Source organism: Mauremys reevesii, linkage group 14 (genome assembly GCF_016161935.1).
Source record: "Mauremys reevesii isolate NIE-2019 linkage group 14, ASM1616193v1, whole genome shotgun sequence".
Taxonomy (NCBI): Eukaryota; Metazoa; Chordata; order Testudines; family Geoemydidae; genus Mauremys; species Mauremys reevesii.
In genome coordinates, this window is record NC_052636.1 from 6290030 (window position 1) to 6298293 (window position 8264).

The 8264-nt window shown below is 50.9% G+C and overlaps 2 non-coding genes across 2 annotated transcripts; one reads left to right on the forward strand and one right to left on the reverse strand.

Moving 5' to 3' along the window:
* The first annotated feature begins 3252 nt into the window (after window positions 1-3252).
* TRNAV-AAC lies at window positions 3253-3325 on the forward strand. The gene has a single exon. It is a non-coding gene; the product is annotated as a tRNA-Val (tRNA).
* A 2919-nt stretch (window positions 3326-6244) lies between these two features.
* Window positions 6245-6318, reverse strand: TRNAT-AGU. Its single transcript has one exon. It is a non-coding gene; the product is annotated as a tRNA-Thr (tRNA).
* Window positions 6319-8264: the final 1946 nt, after the last annotated feature.

The following is an 8264-nucleotide window of genomic DNA, read 5'->3' on the forward strand; positions in this document are numbered from 1 at the left end:
AGGGCACCTGGGTTTGAACAAAGGACCACTTGATTTGCAATCAAACACTCTACCACTGAGCTGTACCCCCATTATAACAGGAGTATGGAATCGTGATCTCCAGGACTTTGAAGGACAGACCCTGCCTCATCGAGCTCCTTTGTCATTCGCAGACCACAGGTGGTTTTAAAAATGGGGTTTGATTAAACTTCTTAAATGTGGTCAACACAACAGCTTGCACCCCCACTGATATAGCTTCTCCCCATGACAGAGCTGCCACCTCCTGGGGAAGTGGATTGACTACACCAACAGGAAAACTCTCCCCCCTCAGCATGGAGCAGTGGTTCTCAAGCTGTGGGTCAGAACCGCAAAGTGGGTCGTGACTCTGTTTTAATGGGGTCACCAGGGCTGGCATTAGACTTGTTGGGTCCTAGGGCTGAAGCCAAAAGTCTGAGCCCCCCAACCCAGGGCTGAATCCCTCAGGCTTTGGTTTTGCCTTCTCCCCACTGGGGCTCAGTCTTTGGCACTCCCTCCTGCCCCCCCAAGTGGAGGGGCTTGGTCTCTCTTCCAGGGCTACGTATTAAGTTATTTTGGCAGAAGGAGGTTGTAGTGAAAGGACGTTTGAGAAACTCTGGCACAGAGCATCTCCATTACTGAGCTGCAGCAGCATAGACTCACTGTTTGAAACATTGACCTGGCCTTAGCCTCTGAATATGTCTAGGCTTGGCTCCCTATGGCACTGTTGTGATCAGACCTTGAAAGTACAGCCATGGAGACACCACACACCAGCCTTGCCTAGCTGGCAAGGATCAAACCTTCACAGAAAGGCACCCATGGTTTTCTAACCCAGCTACCTAAGGCCTCAGCCACAACCACTTAACACAGGGGCCTTTCTGCACTCTGGTTCTGTTCTCACTGAAGGGTCATTACAAATTGTTTGCTCAGACCAGCTTCCCCAGCACACTCACTGCTGTGCAGCTCTGTACGTGTGGCCATGGCTGAACAGCCAGAGTTCCTGCCCATTTCCCCACTGGCTGGAGCAAGATTACAGTGTGTTTGTGGTTAATGATGTTGCTGTAGATTGTTCATTCCCTGCCCTGGCAATTCAGACAGTCCCTTTTCCCATTGTATTGCCAGCACCTCTGGGAGTCCAATAACAGAGGCAGGTTTTCTCTGGGCATTGAGATTTTTGAGGGCATTGGTGGCTCCTTTCTTTCCTCACCCTGGAGTAAACTCAGCTTTTTATTCCATCCTTGATAACTCATGGAATAACAACAGCAGCATGAAGAGGAGAGTGAATATCTCACTGCCGGGGGAAGGTGGACGCATTCCCTCTGTCTGACCTTTGCCATTGCAGGAGAAAAAGTTTCAATGGAATCGAATGCCCTGGCTCAGACAATAGACACAGAGAGGTTTTGCTGTTCATGGATCTGTGCAAAGGAAATTGTGTGTCTGTGTGAAAATGAGGAGGGATATGAAATGCCCACGTGGTGGTGCCTAAGGCAAAAGGGAACCCTAGAGGATTAGAACAGGATAAGTTCTCAAGCAACATGTTTCTTACTTTGCCCATCTGTTAGTTTTGATTATTATCGATGGAAAGATTTTGCCATTGGGTTCTGCGTTTACACAGAAATTGACATTTACCAACAAATACGTAATTCTTCCAAGCCTGCTGGTGGTGAGTTTAGAGGGACACACTCACTCTTCCCACCCCCCATGCCAGGCCTGTGCTCTCCAGAATGTCAACTTCCCACAGAGCTGGGATCCTTCCCTCATCTCCCCCCAGACCACTGCCCCACCCCCACTTCTGGGGTCCCCTCCCAACACTGTCCAACTCCCCTGCTGGCAGGATCCCTTCCCATTCCTTCTATTTCCTGCCTCCCCTCTGAGGAAAAGCTCTGCATTGTTCCCACACTGGGAATTGAACCCAGGCCGCCTGGGTGAAAAACCAGGAATTCAAATCACGAGACCATATGGGACTTGTATAGTCGATACCACCTTTACACATTCACACCCACTAATTCAAAGTAGCCATTCAAAAAAACTTCAAAATCAGACTTCAAAGAGAAATTGCGGAGTTACAATTGATTTGCAAACAACACCATTAATTTGAGCTTGAATAAGGACTGGGAGTAGCTGGCTCACGACAAAAGCAATTTTCCCTCTCTTGGTATTGACACCTCCCCATCAATTATGGGGAGAGGACCACATCCACCCTGACTGAATTAGCCTTCAACACTGGTTCTCCCCTTGTACAGTAACTCCTGTCACTTCATGTTCCAATCTATATTTATGCCTCTATCATGCTCTATATGTAAGATCTCAATGATATGAAAATGAGGATTATGGGGGTTACAGCCGCTCCCCCAAAGGTATAGAGTGTCACACTGAGATTCTATTTTCCTTTGTTCTGTAACAGCATTACAGGGATCCAATGACTGACCAATGGCATTTCCAAGTGCCAAAATAGCAAAGCGATGTCTGTCTCTCATTAGCCATCAGCGACTGAAGATGTGGTTTAATGAGCCAGAGCTTGAAGGCGAGGGTGGCTCTGTCCACTGCCTTCCATTGCACTGCTGGGCCCCAAGTCCCTGGTGGCCAATATGTGACGCTGGGAGAAGAGAGTGGGGTGGCAAGTGGCGGCAGGACTTTTGCCACCAGGGTCTAGCTGCCCAACTTCCTCCTGGTACTGCTGGCCCCCCGTCGCCTTCAGGTAACGCAGGAACTGAGGCAGGAATAGGGCGAGGAAGCAAGTAAAGCCGAGCAAGGAAGGCAAAAGTGAATCTTGTCTTCATGGGCCGCTCGCAATGACGTCCTTTCTCTGTGCCACAGCTGACAACAACATCCCAGACAGAAAAGCAGGAGGCCAAAAAGAAACTGAGCAGCTGCTGAAGTAGTTCAGTTGGGAGCCTGCTAGACTAACAGGCTCTTCTATCCCCCTTTGTGTACGGGTGGGATGTTTTCTGAAAGTTCAGCAGTTCCTTTAACTGCCACGAGTCCCTCATTTCAGGCTATGCAGCAGGAAAAGGCAGCATGGGCTTCTGCACCGAGTTGGCCCACCTGACCTTTCATTCTTCTCTTGCTCTTTGTCACCAAGGGGAAGAAAAAGAAGCTCTCCCTCAAGCTGGAGTCACAAGGGCGACGTAAGGACAACTTCCTGAGCCGGGGCTCCAGTCCTCTGCTCTGCCAGCTGACCTATTGAAGGGCTGTCACCACTTTCTCCAGGTTTGTCCATCGGTCTGTGCTAGGGTGAGCAACAACCAAGCAGATGGAGTTTCTGTAGTGTAGTGGTTATCACGTTTGCCTAACACGCAAAAGGTCCATGGTTCAAAACCAGGCAGAAACATGCTGGCTTCCTTTTCCCAGATCCCCTTGCTGTTCAGGAAGGCCTCCTCCTTCTCCTATTGGCCTGTCCCTGGGATAACTCCAACCCCTGCATGATAGAGGGTGCTGACAGCAGTGGAGAAAGCACCTTGGCGTCAGGCTGGAGAACCTAGAGGAGTGCAGCGTGTCACCTTTTGGAGGCTTGTGGCTTGGCCTCCTCTGCCCTGGGAGGTTGGCCGGTGGAGGCCGGCTCTTCCTGCTGGCCTCCTCTGCGTGACTTGCCAAAGGAGGAAGTGAGGCAGGAATGGGGCAAAAGAGGAAAGTCGAGCTGAGGAAGGCAGGGCAGAAGCTAAGCACCTCAGTGTGGCTAAGTGGGGTTAGTAGAGCGTCACCATTCGTTCTGCAAAGCCGGGGGAGGTGCGGTTGGCTGCTGGGAGGCAGAATCCTGTGCCTGCCTCTTGGCTTCCCAGGGGTGGCTACTTGCAGCCCAGGAGAAGCGGGATTCTGGGGGGAAGGAAAAGCAGCAATGGCGAGGCTGAGTGGGCTCCTTTCTGGCTGACATGGTGGGCTGTGAGGGGATTGGGAATTGCCTGTAAGCTGTAAGTGGATTTGGTGCAGTGAAAACCGCTGCTCCATTCTGGCTGACCTGGGGGCGCCATTGATGACATGGGAGTGGGGGCAGGGCGCTGGCTGTGAGCAAATGGGATCCAGGAAGCCCCAGCCTGCCCCTCCAGGGGCCCAGTCTTCTTCTTCTCTCCTGCCATGGGGAGCCCGGCCTTAAGCCTGCCCAGCATGTGCTGCAGCTCGAGCATTAAGCCTTCCTGTGTGGCCTGTGCTGGAGCTGACCCTGGACCCCTGTGGGGCACTGTTGGGGGAAATCCCGACTGCAAATAATTCTGGCCACAAGATCAACCCATTGGGTCAAATGGGGCAAGCTGGAGGCCTGGTGCCTTAGTCCGTGGGGCCAGTAGGTCAAGCCATTTTCCTGCATGTGGGGGAGGCAGCCGCTGTGGTTCGCCCTTCCTGCTCCCTGCGCTGCTGCACCCTGAAATCCCTGTCGGCCGGCAAGATGGGCTGGGAGCCTGGAGAGAGGAGGCAAAGGGATGGCCCGAGCCCCCTCGGCCACTGCCCCTGCCCCAGGCAGCCCACAGAGACCTGATGCCTCCCCAAGTGATACACAGAGATGTGCCAGCAGCGCTAAGGCGGCTCCCTGCCCACTCTGCCCCCTCTCTCCCTGCCACACTGCTCCTGGAAGTGGCCGGCATATCCCTGCAGCCCTGAATGCAAACGCCACAGCTGACCCGCCCCCGTATCCCACTGCCTAGGAGCCACTGCCGGAGGGGAGTGTGTGCCAGTCACTTTGGGAGCTGTGCTGCCCGAGGTAAGCACCTCCACCCCCGACCACCTCCTGCAGCCCTACCCCTGCCCCAGCACAGAGGCTCTCTGTGTCTTGAACAAGCACTTTCAAGGATTGGCCAAGAACTTCTGCTCTGTTTTTGTGAAAGAGACACAAAAAAGGGAGCCCAACGGACAAGTTTAGTTCGCAAGCACAAACTGGCAGGGCCAAGCCTGGATCTCTCAGTTACTCAGAAGGCTCTTCAGCCAGCTCTTCCCAAAGGCCAGTCTCTAGAGGCTTTTGTGACATGATGTACTTCAAAATAGCTCCTTGTAGCTCACATAGTCATCATTCATATATGGCTGTGATATGTCCTACCAACCATTCCATGTAAGTTATCATATGAAAAGTCATGATCTGCTGAAATCGGTTATTCTGTCCAAATATGTATAGCATGAGGGTGTGTGAAGTTATGCATTTTGCTGTATGGTTGTTACTGAAATAGGCTATAATTTTGCTAGCGACCCCTGCCGAGGAGGGTGTTCAACAGCCATAAATCAGCAGAGGAATTGTAATTAAGGGATTTCCAATTCAGTGACAGATGCCCAAACACAACACTGTGGGGACTGCTCAAGTCTATGACTCAGTTGCACAAGACCACACCAGGAAGATTCCCCAACCTAGTGACTCAGCAGAGCCCACCCAGACACTTCGGGGCAAGTGTCTTCTAGACACTTGAACTAACGATATAAAATAGGAAACTGTGGCATCATGTTTTTGCCTTTCTCCTCCCCCATCTATGCTGGAAGCAGCAGGAATCCTGAGAAAATGAAGGTCATCTGAGGACAATAATCCAGGTTTTGGGGGAATTCTATGTATTAAGGAGGGTAACATCCAGTAGGATGAGAAAATTGCTTGACCTAACAACTGCCTAGTGTAATAAGGTGTAAAGTTTAGATTTTGCTGTGGTTGTACAGTGCTTAGTGCTCTGCGTTCTGGCTTCAAGAGCCATGGATGCATGTTGAGTTACGATGACCTTTTCCTTGTCTCCACATTTCTTATGTGCCTCCTTCTGACACTTGAAACCAGTTGTTTTTCTGACTTTTGCAAGCATTTGCATTGCAAGGCAGAGGCAGTCTTCTCTGTTTCCGCAAAAGATTCACCAAAAGGTGGGAAGAGCAGACACATTTGTTAAGGCGCTACTGGGAGCTGCATCCCTAACTCCACTTTACCTGGCAGGTGAGTCACCCAGCTTAGCCACAGTGCGACTCTCTGGGACTTTTCTCCCAACCGCTCCATTTTTCATCAATGACAATCAAAAGGAAGGTGACATGACATCTGAGTGTGAACATCTCCAGGGAATCACAAGGATGTGTGGCGCAGGCTCTCATGTTGCAGCAATTGCAGTCGAAGCAACCGCCATGCCAATGCCAGTCATAGCAGCATTTTCATCAACTCCAGGTTTGTGATTTGATTGTTTCCAATGCTTCTCTCCAAAGAAGCTTTTTCCTTAGCAAGCAATGACTTGGATACCAAGGGAGGCCTCTTCTGTTTCCTAGGCAGACACAGGAAAATGTGAGCAGAAGAGACAAAAGCCATACACCAAGGCACCACTGGGAGTTGAACCCAGGATCTCCTGTTTACTAGACAGGTGCTTTAGCCAGCTAAGCCATGGTGCCTGCCTGAAGAAAGTATTTGCAACTGTTTCATTTGATGGTTCAAGTCAACACCTGCAAATTTGAAAGTACAGACGTTCCCCATTTCCCTCAAGACTTGCAGACCTTGAGGTGTCTGGCTCTCTGTGCACAGAAAGCCACAGCTGAGTAGACAGAGGGCTTCTAACATGTGCCTCTCCCACCAGTCACTGTGATCAGATAATGGTTAGTGATCTGTGTTTCAGTCGCAGCAACCTCGGCTCAGTTCTGAGTCATGGTAACCTTTCCTTCAGCTCCAGACTTCTCATTTGCCACTTTCCATGTGTGGTGGGCTGTCTGCCCCAAACAAGCAGGAGAAAGATTAAGGCAGCCTTGAAGAGGCTGTGCAGAACCCAGCCTATCAAGAAAGGGCTTATTGGGAGAGCCAATCAGGAGAAGGCTTGCTGGAGCAGCCCATATATAAAGAGCTGCTCAGCACAGCAAGAGTTAGTCACTCCTTGGAGTTTGAGGAGGGAGGATTGGCTGCGATGAAGGAAGGAGCCGGGAGGGCACCATGATCAGAGTAGTGCTGGGGTAAGGGGTGCATGAGTGACCTCCTGGCTGACTACTGCCAGACTAAGGCCCTGATACAAAGGTGGAGGAAGGTTCTAGGTCTGTTGGGAAATGGTTCAGGGAAACAGATGGCAGGGTTGGAGGTTCACACTTTTTGCCTCAGTAGCCACTGACACAGGTGGCTACACCCTGGACTGCAGCCGGCCACTGAGGCAAGTGTCTGGGTAGAGGACATCCCCCTCCACCCCCCAGCAGGGGGGAGAGAACTGAGTGGGGCACAGCCAGAGGGCTGTGTCCATAAGAGGACACTGAAGTCCTGAGAGCAACATGGGTCCTAATGATAGAACAGATGGTGGCCAGACGCTACTAGATGAAGGCGCACCGGTGAACCAGAGCTAATTGCTAGGATGGTCAGCAGGAGGTGCTGCAGTAAGGCATGCCCCATGGCACCAAGACTTAGCCGCAAGGAAGGCTCTCTCTGTCTTGAACAAGCACTTAGAAGGATTCTGCTGACAGATCTTTTCTTTTTCTGAAAAGAGATACAAAAAAAGGAGCCAACAGACACACTAGGTTCGGCAAGGAAGAACTGGCAGGCCAAGCCAGGCTCTCCTGGTTAGTAGGAAGGTTCTTCAGCCAGCTCTTCACAAAGACCACTATCTAGAGACCTTTAAACAGTCACTGCAGATGTTCACCACAAAAGAGATGCCAAAATGGAGTTCTCCACTGCCTGCAGCCATCACACTACCAGGAGTTCTGTGCACAGAGAGGCCCCTGCTGGTGGGGAAAGGCTTTGGTAGAGACTCTTCTGACACCAGCCATTCTCATATAGTGTTTAGCGCTCTGTGTTGTGGCTTCAGCATCCACAGATGCCAGTTCAATTGGGGGACATTTTTCCTGTCTCCACATTTGTCTAATGGCTCCTTTCAACACTTGTCACCAAAAAGACCTGTTTCTTTTGCAAGCGATGTACAGCCAGGCAAAGGCAGTCTTCTCCATTTCCTCAAAAGATCACCAAGCTGTGGGGAGAGGAGACACATTCAGCCAAGCTGGATGCTGAATCTCCTCTTTATTCAGCAGGTGTCTGTGAAGGACACAAATCTACACCGTGTAGAGGTCAAGAATAGGAGTTTATTACACACAGTGCTGGCGGAGTGGGCTTATTAGGCTCAGAGACACTGTTAATTAATTACAATAGAATATATAGATTTTCCACGGGCAGGGGAAAGTGACAGGCTAGGCAGTTCCACACCCCGGGACAGGTTTTGCAAGACAGGATAAGCACATTAGCCAATGATTAACAGATTAGATAATGTCTCCACCCATGGAGGGGTGAGGGTTTCCGAACCCAGGCTTCAGTGTGAACACAAATATCTGCACCACAGTTTTTAGCCTCTCAGCTTTAGCTCCATGAGCCCACG